Raw genomic sequence first — 16229 nt, forward strand, 5'->3', positions numbered from 1 at the left:
AAATCGCATCTACAGCCTGCCAGCTAATGATCGCCGCTGGCAGGCTGTAGATCAGTTTGTTTACCTTCCGCTCCTGTGTGCGCGCGTTCACAGGAAATCTCTCGTCTCGTGAGATGACGCGCCGATGCGTCAAGGAGGAACAAACCATCCCTGCGTTAGGCGGTCGGGAGGCGGTTAAGGGTGAGAAGCTAATTCCACTGGTGTAAAGTAGAACTGGCTTAGTTGCCCATAGCAAGCAATCAGATTCCACCTTTCATTTTGGAGAGCTCCTTTGGAAAATGAAAGGAGGAATCTGATTGGTTGCCATGGGCAACTAAGCCAGTTCTACTTTACACCAGCCAAATGCTTCAGAACTCATTGGACGGCACTTCACACTGCAGATGGACAATGACCCAAAGCATACTGCAAAAGCAACCAAAGAGTTTTTTAAGGGAAAGAAGTGGAATGTTAGGCTGAAAAAACAAAACAAACCCATCAGAGAGATAGCAAAAACATTAGGAGTGGCCAAAACAACTGTTTGGAACATTCTTAAAAAGAAGGAACGCATCGGTGAGCTCAGCAACACCAAAATACCCGTAAGACCACGGAAAACAACTTTGGTGGATGACCAAAGAATTCTTTCCCTGTTGAAGAAAACACCCTTCACAACAGTTGGCAAGATCAAGAACACTCTCCAGGAGGTAGGTGTACAGTCGTGGCCAAAAGTTTTGAGAATTAGATAAATATTGGAAATTGAAAAAGTTGCTGCTTAAGTTTTTATAATAGCAATTTGCATATACTCCAGAATGTTATGAAGAGTGATCAGATGAATTGCATAGTCCTTCTTTGCCATGAAAATTAACTTAATCCCAAAAAAAACTTTCCACTGCATTTCATTGCTGTCATTAAAGGACCTGCTGAGATCATTTCAGTAATCGTCTTGTTAACTCAGGTGAGAATGTTGACGAGCACAAGGCTGGAGATCATTATGTCAGGCTGATTGGGTTAAAATGGCAGACTTGACATGTTAAAAGGAGGGTGATGCTTGAAATCATTGTTCTTCCATTGTTAACCATGGTGACCTGCAAAGAAACGCGTGCAGCCATCATTGCGTTGCATAAAAATGGCTTCACAGGCAAGGATATTGTGGCTACTAAGATTGCACCTCAATCAACAATTTATAGGATCATCAAGAACTTCAAGGAAAGAGGTTCAATTCTTGTTAAGAAGGCTTCAGGGCGTCCAAGAAAGTCCAGCAAGCACCAGGATCGTCTCCTAAAGAGGATTCAGCTGCGGGATCGGAGTGCCACCAGTGCAGAGCTTGCTCAGGAATGGCAGCAGGCAGGTGTGAGCGCATCTGCACGCACAGTGAGGCGAAGACTTTTGGAAGATGGCCTGGTGTCAAGAAGACCAGCAAAGAAGCCACTTCTCTCCAAAAAAAACATCAGGGACAGATTGATCTTCTGCAGAAAGTATGGTGAATGGACTGCTGAGGACTGGGGCAAAGTCATATTCTCCGATGAAGCCTCTTTCCGATTGTTTGAGGCATCTGGAAAAAGGCTTGTCCGGAGAAGAAAAGCTGAGCGCTACCATCAGTCCTGTGTCATGCCAACAGTAAAGCATCCTGAGACCATTCATGTGTGGGGTTGCTTCTCATCCAAGGGAGTGGGCTCACTCACAATTTTGCCCAAAAACACAGCCATGAATAAAGAATGGTACCAAAACACCCTCCAACAGCAACTTCTTCCAACAATCCAACAACAGTTTGGTGAAGAACAATGCATTTTCCAGCACGATGGAGCACCGTGCCATAAGGGAAAAGTGATATCTAAGTGGCTCGGGGACCAAAACGTTGACATTTTGGGTCCATGGCCTGGAAACACCCCAGATCTTAATCCCATTGAGAACTTGTGGTCAATCCTCAAGAGGCGGGTGGACAAACAAAAAACCACTAATTCTGACAAACGCCAAGAAGTGATTATGAAAGAATTGGTTGCTATCAGTCAGGAATTGGCCCAGAAGTTGATTGAGAGCATGCCCAGTCGAATTTCAGAGGTCCTGAAAAAGAAGGGCCAACACTGCAAATACTGACTCTTTGCATAAATGTCATGTAATTGTCGATAAAAGCCTTTGAAACGTATGAAGTGCATGTAATTATATTTCACTACATCACAGAAACAACTGAAACAAAGATCTAAAAGCAGTTTAGCAGCAAACTTTGTGAAAACTAATATTTGTGTCATTCTCAAAACTTTTGGCCACGACTGTATGTGTGTCAGTCAACAATCAAGAGAAGACTTCACCAGAGTGAATACAGAGGGTTCACTACAAGATGTAAACCATTGGTGAGCCTCAAAAACAGGAAGGCCAGATTAGAGTTTGCCAAACGACATCTAAAAAAGCCTTCACAGTTCTGGAACAACATCCTATGGACAGATGAGACCAAGATCAACTGGTACCAGAGTGATGGGAAGAGAAAAGTATGGAGAAGGAAAGGAACTGCTCATGATCCTAAGCATACCACCTCATCAGTGAAGCATGGTGGTGGTAGTGTCATGGCGTGGGCATGTATGGTTGCCAATGGAACTGGTTCTCTTGTATTTATTGATGATGTGACTGCTGACAAAAGCAGCAGGATGAATTCTGAAGTGTTTCGGGCAATATTATTTGCTCATATTCAGCCAAATGCTTCACAACTCATTGGACGGCGCTTCACAGTGCAGATGGACAATAACCCAAAGCATACTGCAAAAGCAACCAAAAAGTTTTTTTAAAGGGAAAGAAGTGGAATGTTATGCAATGGCCAAGTCAATCACCTGACCTGAATCCGATTGAGCATGCATTTCACTTGCTGAAGACAAAACTGAAGGGAAAATGCCCCAAGAACAAGCAGGAACTGAAGACGAAGTTGCAGTAGAGGCCTGGCAGAGCATCACCAAGGATGAAACCCAGCGTCTGGTGATGTCTATGCATTCCAGACTTCAGGATGTAATTGACTGCAAAGGATTTGCAACCAAGTATTAAAAAGTGAAAGTTTGATTTATGATTATTATTCTGTCCCATTACTTTTGGTTCCTTAACAAGTGGGAGGCACATATGCAAACTGTTGTAATTCCTACACCATTTATCTGATTTGGATGTAAATACCCTCAAATTAAAGCTGACAGTCTGCAGTTAAAGCACATCTTGTTCGTTTCATTTCAAATCCATTGTGGTGGTGTATAGAGCCAAAAAAGTTAGAATTGTGTCAATGTCCCAATATTTATGGACCTGACTGTATGTAGGGAATCGTGGAAAACTAAGAGTGACATCAGTGATGGGATGGAGGAATTCAGAGAACCTAATTCTGTCTTGTCTCTCCCCCCCCCCCCCCCCCCCCCAGTTACCTCACTAACCAGTGCAAACCATCTATTTAGACTGTGCTGTCAAATTGCTCTTTTTACGGGGCCTTTTTCAAGTGTGGTGAAAATTGTGTCGGTCTTGCCAGGACATTTGGCAACATGTTGTAGTTTGCTTTCCGTCCTGGGATGCGGAACAAGACGGATCCGGCATGACCTCCAATGCAAGTCAAAGGGACTCAAGTGGCCCCGCCCACACGCAAAAAATGTCATCAACATACCTTTTCCATATCAAGGAATTTTCTTGATGATGCGATTTATTGTAAATATGAGTTTGTTCAAATGACGACATAAATGCATTTGCGTACGGCAGGGCCACATTCGAGCCCATTGCGGTTCCTCGTCGCTGTAGGTAGAAATTGTCCCCGAGCAGAAAGTAATTTTCAAACACCAGATGTAATAATTTCATCAAAAATTCCTGTTGCACATCAATATAATCATAATTTATAAAAGTGTAGACACTGCCTCCATACCCCCATCGTGGTCTATGGAGGTGTAGAGGCTCACCACATCAATTGTTACAAGCTAGCTATTCCTAGGGATTATCTCTAGTTCCCTTATTACAGTCAAAAAATGTGAGGTATCCAAAAGAAAAGATGTAGTCCTTTTGACCAATGGTTGTCAGTACCTTTTCTAAAACCACTGCCAATGGAGATAATAGTTCACAGATGCCATTATGGGGAACCCTGAAGGATCCACAAGGGTTTTATATACTTTTGGAAGCACATAAAATACGGGGGTCACACATTTTCTCATCAATTACTCTCAAGTTTGCATAATGGTGGATCACTATTGATATTTTATTTTTAATCCGAAACACGGGTTCGTTATCCAGCACCATATATGTGCTCTTATCTGAGAGTTGGTGTGTGACCTCTAACATATTTCACCTTGTCCATAATGACCAGGGATCCCCACTTTTCCACGTGCTTAATCACCAAGTTCTGATCCCTAGGAATAGCTGGCTTGTAACAATTGATGTAATGAGCCCCTACACCTCCATAGACCACGATGGGGGTATGGAGGTGGTGTCTAAACTTTTACAAATTATGATTATATTGATGTGCAACAGGAGTTTTTGATGAAATTATTACATCTGGTGTTTGAAAATTACTTTCTGTTCAGGGACAATTTCTACCTACAGCGACGGGGAACCGCGATGGGCTCGAATGTGGCCCCACCCTACGCAAATGCATTTATGTCGTCATTTGAACAAACTCATGTTTACAATAATACGCATTATCAAGAAAATTCCTTGATATGGAAAAGGTATAGTAATGAAATTTTTTGCGTGTGGGCGGGGCCACTTGAGTCCCTTTTAATCTTCTTTGAATATTTGAATATGGCATGCACAGGTCTCAGGTTTACTATAACATATGACCAGCAATCGGTAAGCTTCTTGGACACCTTGATGATAAAGGATGAGACTGGCTATTTATCCAGAGATCTGTTTAGGAAAAAGACTGATAAGAACAGCATATTGCACTTCATGAGTGCACATCCCCCATCCCTTAAAAAAGCCATCTCAAAATCCCAAATACAGAGGGTGAGACGCATCGTGTTTGATTCTCAGACACAGGAACAAAGGGTAGAGGAGATGGTTGATAGATTAAAACAAAGGGGCTATTCACCACAGGTAGTAAGAGAAGCTAGAATGGATTCTATGCAAACACGAAAAGATGCACAAAGTGATCCTGATGGCCCACATATAGCTTTTACGCATAAGTTTCACCCTTTTAATAAACAATTTGATCAAATTGTTCATAAGCATTGGCCTTTATTAGGCAAATCTTACCCACAGATATTGGAATTTAAAAATTCCCCTCTAATTTCTAACAAGCGGAGGACTAGCTATCGTGACCAGTTGGTTCATGCAGATATAGGCATTATAAAAATGACCCCTCGCCAAAGTACATTGAGCAGTGTGAGAAACTGATCTTTTCCGTGCATACATTGTGCGCAATGTTCCCATATCATCAAAGGAGAAAGCTTCTATCACCTGTACACAGGCAAAGCTTTCAAAATAAGAGGTTTCTTTACTTGCGACTCCACTAATGTCACATATCTAATTAAATGTCCCTGCGGCCTGGCATATATAGGCGAAACAATACAACCAGTGAGGGATCGCATATGTAAACCTAAGTCAACCATACACACCAGAAACCTGCTTTTACCACTACCATCTCACTTCCATAAGTATCACCACGCCATCTCTCAATTAAAATTCTAAGTTCTGGAACAGATAAAAAGACAGAGAAGAGGTAGTGATATGAAGAAACAGCTATTACGTAGGGAGGCATATTGGATCCACACCTTGGGGACATTGCAACCCAGAGGACTCAATAGGGAATTGAAGTTGCACATTTGTCATAAAATAGCATTTATTGTTGTTATAATATTCCTTGTTACAATGTGTATTATTGTTGTCATTCCTCTTTTACAGACAGCAACTTCAAAATGATATAGAAATTCACTGGAAGTTTGCGGTATCTCTGATTTTTGTTCCCGCTTTTTGTTTGTTTTCTTTGGTTATAGATAACCAAATGTTATATGTTTTGGATATATATATTATTCATAACCATATATTATGGTTATTATATATATTATTCATTTGAATAATGTGTCTCTCTTTCTACCGCCCTAATTGGAGATTTAAGACTGTGTAACTTTTCATTATGTTAGTTGATGAAGGCTGGGTGGGCTGAAACACGTTCTCTACATGGACATATACCTGTTAAAATAAATGAGCATATGAATTGAATACATCGAGCATCCGCTGGAATTTTGTTACATTGTTGATTGGAGTTTCCTCCTTCCTGTGATGGTGTGCATTAAGTCGGGTGCTGACTTCACTTCCTCACACCTTACATTAATGGTAGTTTCTACATTACTTATTTGCAATGCTCCTAGATCAAGAAGTCGATTCGCTCCAAATTTCGTTTTAATGCTGTACGGAGACCCAATGTATGAGTTAACACCGAAGTCTCGCAAGACATCGATTTTTAAAACATGGTTTTTAAAACATGGTTTTGAAGTTGCTTTCGGTAGCGAGTGATACCTCGGTACCAACGCTGACTTTGGATCCATGTTTTAAAATGGTTTAAAAAATTTAATCCCGAAGCTATTCACCAAGGTCCCGTGACACCTCGGTGATAACTCACTTCACCTCTGCGGAGCCCATACATTTAAATGCTATATAGACACGAATCTCCGTTCAGCATTCAAACAAAGTTTTGACCAAAATGACTTAAAGGGAACCTGGATTTAGTGCATAGAGCTGGGGACATGGGCTGCTAGATGGCCGCTAGCACATCTGCAATACCCTGTCCCCATAGCTCTCTGTGCTTTAATTGTGTTAAAAAACCGTTTTGATCCATATGCAAATGAACCTGATATGTGTCCTGTGTCCGGAGATGAGTCCAGCGGAAAGGAGCCCAGCACCGCCCCACGTCCTCCGAATCTCATACTTGCTGGCTGACGTCACAGAGCTGGAGCGCCGAAATCTCGCGATGTTCGAGCTAGCGCATGCGTAGTTCGTTCCCTGTGCTGATGCCAGCACAGGGAATGAACATGATGCCAACACTGCGCATGCGCTAGCTCGTGCATCGCGAGATTTCGGCGCTCCAGCTCTGTGACGTCAGCCAGTAAGGAGGAGATTCGGAGGACGCGGGGCGGTGCTGGGCTCCTTTCCGCTGGACTCATCTCAGGACACATATCAGGTCATTTGCATATGGATCAAAACGGTTTTTTAACACAATTAAAACACAGAGCTGTGGGGACTGGGTATTGCAGATGTGCTAGTGGCCATCTAGCAGCCCATGTCCCCAGCTCTATGCACAAAATCCTGGTGACAGGTTTCCTTTAAGATCTATGATCTCAACACTAGCTACCACCTTTGGCCCGAAAGCCAATAATCATCCCTTTTTGCAACTCTGATAAATTGCTTCTTTTACACATGACAACAACAAGGGATATGTGTGTAGACAACCTATTGCACATCTTATATATAACGTAACTTCCTTCATGAGCTGTGCACTGCCAACGTTAAAAGTAGTCACAATAATGTGACTCTACTGTGTATATCATTATTACATTCACACATGAAGTTTCATTCAATTCCAACAACTACTGCTTGGTGTGGTTTTTTTTGTACATAAAAGTTTAATAAAAGATTAAACATATTTCGCATTGCTATTTCAGTAGCGACTTGATCTGTTAAATTATGTAATCCACACAGCCAATGCAGTAAAAAAGACCAGTCAATGTAGTCTCCCTGCGTGGCATAGCTGTGTACAGCGATCCATCTCAGTGTTAACTCAAAAAGTTGGCAGAGGCATGCTCTTTTTGATGTGAGAGCACACCCTGCTAACTGTAAAATTACTTGTGAGCCTGCAATCTGTGAATTAACTCCCTTTTATCCGGACTGTGGCAGAAAGGGGTTAATTATTTTTTTCCCCTTAAAAATAAAATAGAAAAATAGCTATAGTTACTATTTCTAGCAATAGCATAGCAGACTACAAACACACTTGTTTTCCTCCTTTTTCGTTCATAAAAAATAAAATAAAAAATATTTATTTGTTTTAGCACTTTTTTCCTATTTGCTTTCTTTAAAAAGTAAACATGTAGGTATTCATGTTAGCTATATTTAGTATAGCATGGCAGGATTTGTGCATCAAATATACAAATGCACGCGTATTTTTTTCATTTATAAAAAAAAAACAAATGTCAAAATAAAGCAAAAAGCTTAAAATGTTCAAATTTCCCCAAGATGAATACCTTAGCGGGTCAACAGAAAAAAGTCTGAAGGAGCTTTTAATGTTTTGGGGGCTGTATAACATCAGTACTGGAAATACGGTGCCAAAGAACCAGCAACAGAAAAATAGGCAGCCAAAATCCAAAATGCACTCCAGTCCTTTAAAGTCTTTTGAGGTGGGCCCAGCCAGTAGATAAATTAAACAAATAGCGTCCATTTTCATGGTAATGTTTTAGAAGTGGTAAGAAAGGAAAAATATACAGTTTCTTAATAATTTTCACAGTTTTTCCATAAATAAATATATATTTTTAAATATAATAACTGTCATCTAATGCCACAAAAGAAAGGTCTAAGGCATCTTGTGAAAAATAATATAAAAAAATTGTACAAACCGGATTCCAAAAAAGTTGGGACACTAAACAAATTGTGAATAAAAACTGAATGCAATGATGTGGAGATGGCAAATGTCAATATTTTATTTGTAATAGAACGTAGATGACAGATCAAACGTTTAATCCGAGTAAATGTATCATTTTAAAAGGTGTCAACAAATCCCAAAAAAGTTGGGACAAGTAGCAATAAGAGGCTGGAAAAAGTAAATTTGAGCATAACGAAGAGCTGGAAGACCAATTAACACTAATTAGGTCAATTGGCAACATGATTGGGTATAAAAAGAGCTTCTGAGAGTGGCAGTGTCTCTCAGAAGCCAAGATGGGTAGAGGATCACCAATTCCCACAATGTTGCGCAGAAAGATAGTGGAGCAATATCAGAAAGGTGTTACCCAGCGAAAAATTGCAAAGACTTTGCATCTATCATCATCAACTGTGCATAACATCATCCGAAGATTCAGAGAATCTGGAACAATCTCTGTGCGTAAGGGTCAAGGCCGTAAAACCATACTGGATGCCCGTGATCTCCGGGCCCTTAAATGACACTGCACCACAAACAGGAATGCTACTGTAAAGGAAATCACAGAATGGGCTCAGGAATACTTCCAGAAACCATTGTCAGTGAACACAATCCACCGTGCCATCCGCCGTTGCCAGCTGAAACTCTACAGTGCAAAGAAGAAGCCATTTCTAAGCAAGATCCACAAGCTCAGGCGTTTTCACTGGGCCAGGGATCATTTAAAATGGAGTGTGGCAAAATGGAAGACTGTTCTGTGGTCAGACGAGTCACGATTCAAAGTTCTTTTTGGAAATCTGGGACGCCATGTCATCCGGACCAAAGAGGACAAGGACAACCCAAGTTGTTATCAACGCTCAGTTCAGAAGCCTGCATCTCTGATTGTATGGGGTTGCATAAGTGCGTGTGGCATGGGCAGCTTGCATGTCTGGAAAGGCACCATCAATGCAGAAAAATATATTCAGGTTCTAGAACAACACATGCTCCCATCCAGACGTCATCTCTTTCAGGGAAGACCCTGCATTTTTCAACAAGATAATGCCAGACGACATTCTGCATCAATCACAGCATCATGGCTGCGTAGGAGAAGGATCCGGGTACTGAAATGGCCAGTCTGCAGTCCAGATCTTTCACCTATAGAAAACATTTGGCGCATCATAAAGAGGAAGGTGCAACAAAGAAGGCCCAAGACGATTGAACAGTTAGAGGCCTAGATTAGACAAGAATGGGAGAGCATTCCTATATCTAAACTTGAGAAACTGGTCTCCTCGGTCCCCAGACGTCTGTTGAGTGTTGTAAGAAGAAGGGGAGATGCCACACAGTGGTGAAAATGGCCTTATCCCAACTTTTTGGGGATTTGTTGACACCATGAAATTCTGATTTAACATATTTTTCCCTTAAAATGGTAAATTTTTTCAGTTTAAACTTTTGTTCCGTGATTTATGTTCTATTCTGAATAAAATATTAGAAGTTGGCACCTCCACATCATTGCATTCAGTTTTTATTCACGATTTGTATAGTGTCCCAACTTTTTTGGAATCCGGTTTGTAGGTTGGCTCATAAATTAATGAGTTATTTGCAGTTAGATAGGCCCATTAATAAAACTGGCAAAGCATAGTTACATCAAGGATCGAACTTGACTAACCTGATTTGCTTTTATGAGGAGGTGAGTAGTAGCATGGACAGAGGAACTGTGGTGGATATAGGAGGAGATTTATCAGGATCAGTGTTTTCTACGCCAGTATTTGATATCCTCTGCTCCACCAGAGGGTGCATTTTATGACTAGGTGCATGTCTCATCATAAATCAATTGCATCCTCCAGCGGTCTGCGTACTTAGAATAAAATCTATACCAGGTCATAGCTGACATAGGTATCAATCATCATTTACTATGGAAAACTAGTGTATATAATGATAAATCTGCCAGGAACAAAGCCCTAACAACGCCACTCTCCTTTTCAGAAAGTGACGATTACTGTGTAGAAACTACACTTGCACAAAAATGTTTGCACAAGTGCCGTATATAGTGTTTTTGGACTTTCAAAAGGTGTTTCACACTGTCATATGGGTAACTTAAAGGGTTTCTGTCATCAGAATTAACCCTATTAAACTAGCTGACATTAGCGATATGCTAATGTCAGCTGAACCTAACTAGCCTATTCCTACTTTTATCTATGCCACCGTTACTCCACTAGATTGACAGGGCCAGGCAGCCTTCACCGGGATTGACAGGGCCTGCCAGCCCTGTACACCGGGGAAATTTCGTGCCGTCAGCCGAGCGACCTTCACTCACTGCGCCTGCGCAGAGTACTGAACGGAACGGCAAAGGCGCAAGATTTACACAGTAGACAGGGCCGGCAGTAGGAGACCAACTCTACCTGGCCCTGTCAATCTAGTGTAGCAGGGCGTGGTCAGAGGTGGGAGAACAGAGCCTCTAGAAGCAGGGACAACGCCCCCCTCTGCACCTAGAGGCTAATTAGCATGTTATAAAAGTTATATTTCTGGAGTATCAGGGGCATAGATAAAAGTAGGAATAGGCTAGTTAGGTTCAGCTGACATTAGCACATTGCTAATGTCAGCTAGTTTAATAGGGTTCATGCTGGTGACAAAACCTTTAAAAGGGCTTCTCCCATCTGGACATTTATGGAACCCACTTATATCTAAAAAAAAAAAAAAAGATTCGTCATGTGGTGCCAGGAATGCAGAGGTTTTCTCCATTCACTGCTTTGGGGCTTTCAAAAATAGCCAAACGTGCTTAGCTAAGTGATGGGGCACTTTTCTTGAGATAGGATCGGATCCCAGAGGTGAAACCTTTATTTATGGCATGTCCTGTTAATATGCCATAAATATCCATATGGGACAACCCCTTTAATGGTTTAAAAAGTGCACACAGAGGTAACAAGAAGATGCACACTATATGTGTAACGTCTTCTCTCCTGAATGTAGATGACCAATGGCATAGGTAGGTTTAAAGTAGGACCTGCCTGACTGAGAACACCTTGGCGCTGGTAGGGCACAGATGTGTTTTGATCATAATATATTGGCTGAGAGTCTCAGATTTTATCATATCATAGTGAGGGCTTAGTCCATACAGTTGCAAGAAAAAGTATGTGAACCCTTTGGAATTATATGGATTTCTGCACAAATTGGTCATAAAATGTGATCTGATCTTCATCTAAGTCACAACAATAGACAATCACAGTCTGCTTAAACTAATAACACACAAAGAATTAAATGTTACCATGTTTTTATTGAACACACCATGTAAACATTCACAGTGCAGGTGGAAAAAGTATGTGAACCCTTGGATTTAATAACTGGTTGAACCTCCTTTGGCAGCAATAACTTCAACCAAACGTTTCATGTATTTGCAGATCAGACGTGCACAACGGTCAGGAGTAATTCTTGACCATTCCTCTTTACAGAACTGTTTCAGTTCAGCAATATTCTTGGGATGTCTGGTGTGAATCGCTTTTTTGAGGTCATGCCACAGCATCTCAATCGGGTTGAGGTCAGGACTCTGACTGGGCCACTCCAGAAGGGGTATTTTCTTCTGTTTTAAGCCATTCTGTTGTTGATTTACTTCTATGCTTTGGGTCGTTGTCCTGTTGCAACACCCATCTTCTGTTGAGCTTAAGCTGGTGGACAGATGGCCTTAAGTTCTCCTGCAAAATGTCTTGATAAACGTGGGAATTCATTTTTCCTTTGATGATAGCAATCCGTCCAGGCCCTGACGCAGCAAAGCAGCCCCAAACCATGATGCCCCCACCACCATACATCACAGCTGGGATGAGGTTTTAATGTTGGTGTGCTGTGCCTCTTTTTCTCCACACATAGTATTGTGTGTTTCTTCCAAAAAATGAAACTTTGGTTTCATCTGTCCACAGAATATTTTGCCAGTACTTCTGTGGAACATCCAGGTGCTCTTGTGCAAACTGTAAATGTGCAGCAATGGTTTTTTTTGGACAGCAGTGGCTTCCTCTGTGGTATCCCCCCATGAAATCCATTCTTGTTTAGTGTTTTACGTATCGTAGATTCGCTAACAGGGATGTTAGCATATGCCAGAGACTTTTGTAAGTCTTTAGCTGACACTCTAGGATTCTTCTTCACCTCAATGAGCAGTCTGCGCTGTGCTCTTGCAGTCATCTTTACAGGACGGCCACTCCTAAGGAGAGTAGCAGCAGTGCTGAACTTTCTCCATTTATAGACAATTTGTCTTACCATAGACTGATGAACGGCAAGGCTTTTGGAGATACTTTTATAACCCTTTCCATCTTTATGCAAGTCAACAATTCTTAATCGTAGGTCTTCTGAGAGCTCTTTTGTGCGAGGCATCATTCACAACAGGCAATGCTTCTTGTGAAAAGCAAACCCAGAACTGGTGTGTGTTTTTTTTTATAGGGCAAGGCAGCTGTAACTAACACCTCTAATCTCATCTCATTGATTGGACTCCAGTTGGCTGACACCTCACTCCAATTAGCTCTTGGAGATGTCATTAGTCTAGGAGTTCACATACTTTTTCCACCTGCACTGTGAATGCTTACATGGTGTGTTCAATAAAAACATGGTAACATTTAATTCTTTGTGTGTTATTAGTTTAAGCAGACTGTGATTGTCTATTGTTGTGATTTACATGAAGATCAGATCACATTTTATGACCAATTTGTGCAGAAATCCATATCATTCCAAAGGGTTCACATACTTTTTCTTGCAACTGTATATAATGTTTGCATCTATTGTGTTAGGGCATTATTTTCTGTGATTTTTCTTAAATGTAGCTATGCACAGCCACATATTCATATTCATATTTTTGACTAGCTTGTGAAGTAGTGGTGCAGGGGTTCACGGTAGTAGCGGCGGTAGCAGTCAGAAGTATTTAGGTCGAAAAACATAATTTATTCAGCGGTCAGCGCTGCGGTTATATGCGGTAAAATCTCCATGATATGGGCCCCGTGTCACTTCTACACACTTTCAAAAGCATCCTTTAGGGGAGCGTATAGATGCCGGATGACAGGGACGCTCCATGACCTTCCCAGGAGCTGCTGTCGGGAGCAGTGGTTCATTTCTGAGACATCCGTATAGTGCGGGGGGGAATCCGAACACCCTCTCCATCTCCTTGCTCCGTTATATGTGATAAAATCATTTGTGATGTATTTTGGTAGAAAAATAAATCTTATTCAGCGTTCAGCGCTATACAATCGTGGCCAAAAGTTTTGAGAATGACACAAATATTAGTTTTCACAAAGTTTGCTGCTAAACTGCTTTTAGATCTTTGTTTCAGTTGTTTCTGTGATGTAGTGAAATATAATCACACGCACTTCATACGTTTCAAAGGCTTTTATCGACAATTACATGACATTTATGCAAAGAGTCAGTATTTGCAGTGTTGGCCCTTCTTTTTCAGGACCTCTGCAGTTCGACTGGGCATGCTCTCAATCAACTTCTGGGCAAATTCCTGACTGATAGCAACCCATTCTTTCATAATCACTTCTTGAAGTTTGTCAGAATTAGTGGGTTTTTGTTTGTCCACCCGCCTCTTGAGGATTGACCACAAGTTCTCAATGGGATTAAGATCTGGGGAGTTTCCAGGCCATGGACCCAAAATGTCAACGTTTTGGTCCCCGAGCCATTTAGTTATCACTTTTGCCTTATGGCACGGTGCTCCATTGTGCTGGAAAATGCATTGTTCTTCACCAAACTATTGTTGGAAGAAGTTGCTGTTGGAGGGTGTTTTGGTACCATTCTTTATTCATGGCTGTGTTTTTGGGCAAAATTGTGAGTGAGCCCACTCCCTTGGATGAGAAGCAACCCCACACATGAATGGTCTCAGGATGCTTTGCTGTTGGCATGACACAGGACAGATGGTAGCGCTCACCTTTTCTTCTCCGGACAAGCCTTTTTCCAGATGTCCCAAACAATCGGAAAGAGGCTTCATCGGAGAATAGGACTTTGCCCCAGTCCTCAGCAGTCCATTCACCACACTTTCTGCAGAAGATCAATCTGTCCCTGATGTTTTTTTTGGAGAGAAGTGGCTTCTTTGCTGCCTTTCTTGACACTGCCCTTCTTGACACCAGGCCATCTTCCAAAAGTCTTCGCCTCACTGTGCGTGCAGATGCGCTCACAGCTGCCTGCTGCCATTCCTGAGCAAGCTCTGCACTGGTGGCACTCCGATCCCGCAGCTGAATCCTCTTTAGGAGACTATCCTGGCGCTTGCTGGACTTTCTTGGACGCCCTGAAGCCTTCTTAACAAGAATTGAACCTCTTTCCTTGAAGTTCTTGATGATCCTATAAATTGTTGATTGAGGTGCAATCTTAGTAGCCACAATATCCTTGCCTGTGAAGCCATTTTTATGCAACGCAATGATGGCTGCACGCGTTTCTTTGCAGGTCACCATGGATAACAATGATTTCAAGCATCACCCTCCTTTTAACATGTCAAGTCTGCCATTTTAACCTAATCAGCCTGACATAATGATCTCCAGCCTTGTGCTAGTCAACATTCTCACCTGAGTTAACAAGACGATTACTGAAATGATCTCAGCAGGTCCTTTAATGACAGCAATGAAATGCAGTGGAAAGGTTTTTTTGGGATTAAGTTAATTTTCATGGCAAAGAAGGACTATGCAATTCATCTGATCACTCTTCATAACATTCTGGAGTATATGCAAATTGCTATTATAAAAACTTAAGCAGCAACTTTTCCAATTTCCAATATTTATGTAATTCTCAAAACTTTTGGCCACGACTGTACTTACATTTGCAAGAAAATGTATGTGAACCCTTTGCAATTATATGGATTTCTGCACAAATTGGTCATAAAGTGTGATCTGATCTTAATTTAAGTCACAACAATAGACAATCACAGTCTGCTTAAACTAATAACACACAAAGAATTAAATGTTACCATGTTTTTATTGAACACACCATGTAAACATTCACAGTGCAGGTGGAAAAAGTATGTGAACCCTTATATTTAATAACTGGTTGAACCTCCTTTGGCAGCAATAACTTCAACCAAACGTTTCCTGCAGTTGCATATCAGACGTGCACAACGGTCAGGAGTAATTCTTGACCATTCCTCTTTACAGAACTGTTTCAGTTCAGCAATATTCTTGGGATGTCTGGTGTGAATCGCTTTCTTGAGGTCATGCCACAGCATCTCAATCGGGTTAAGGTCAGGACTCTGACTGGGCCACTCCAGAAGGCAGATTTTCTTCTGTTTAAGCCATTCTGTTGTTGATTTACTTCTATGCTTTGGGTCGTTGTCCTGTTGCAGCACCCATCTTCTGTTGAGCTTCAGCTGGTGGACAGATGTCCTTAAGTTCTCCTGCAAAATGTCTTGATAAACTTGGGAATTCATTTTTCCTTCGATGATAGCAATCCACCCAGGCCCTGATGCAGCAAAGCAGCCCCAAACCATGATGCCCGCACCACCATACTTCACAGTTGGGAGGAGGTTTTGAGGTTGGTGTGCTGTGCCTCTTTTTCTCCACACATAGTGTTGTGTGTTTCTTCCAAACAACTCAACTTTGGTTTAATCTGTCCACAGAATATTTTGCCAGTACTGCTGTGGAACATCCAGGTGCTCGTGTGCAAACTGTAAACGTGCAGCAATGTTTTTTTTGGACAGCAGTGGCTTCCTCTGTGGTATCCTCCCATGAAATCCATTCTTGTTTAGTGTTTTACGTATCGT

Source organism: Bufo bufo, chromosome 2, assembly GCF_905171765.1.
Source record: "Bufo bufo chromosome 2, aBufBuf1.1, whole genome shotgun sequence".
Classification (NCBI taxonomy): Eukaryota; Metazoa; Chordata; class Amphibia; order Anura; family Bufonidae; genus Bufo; species Bufo bufo.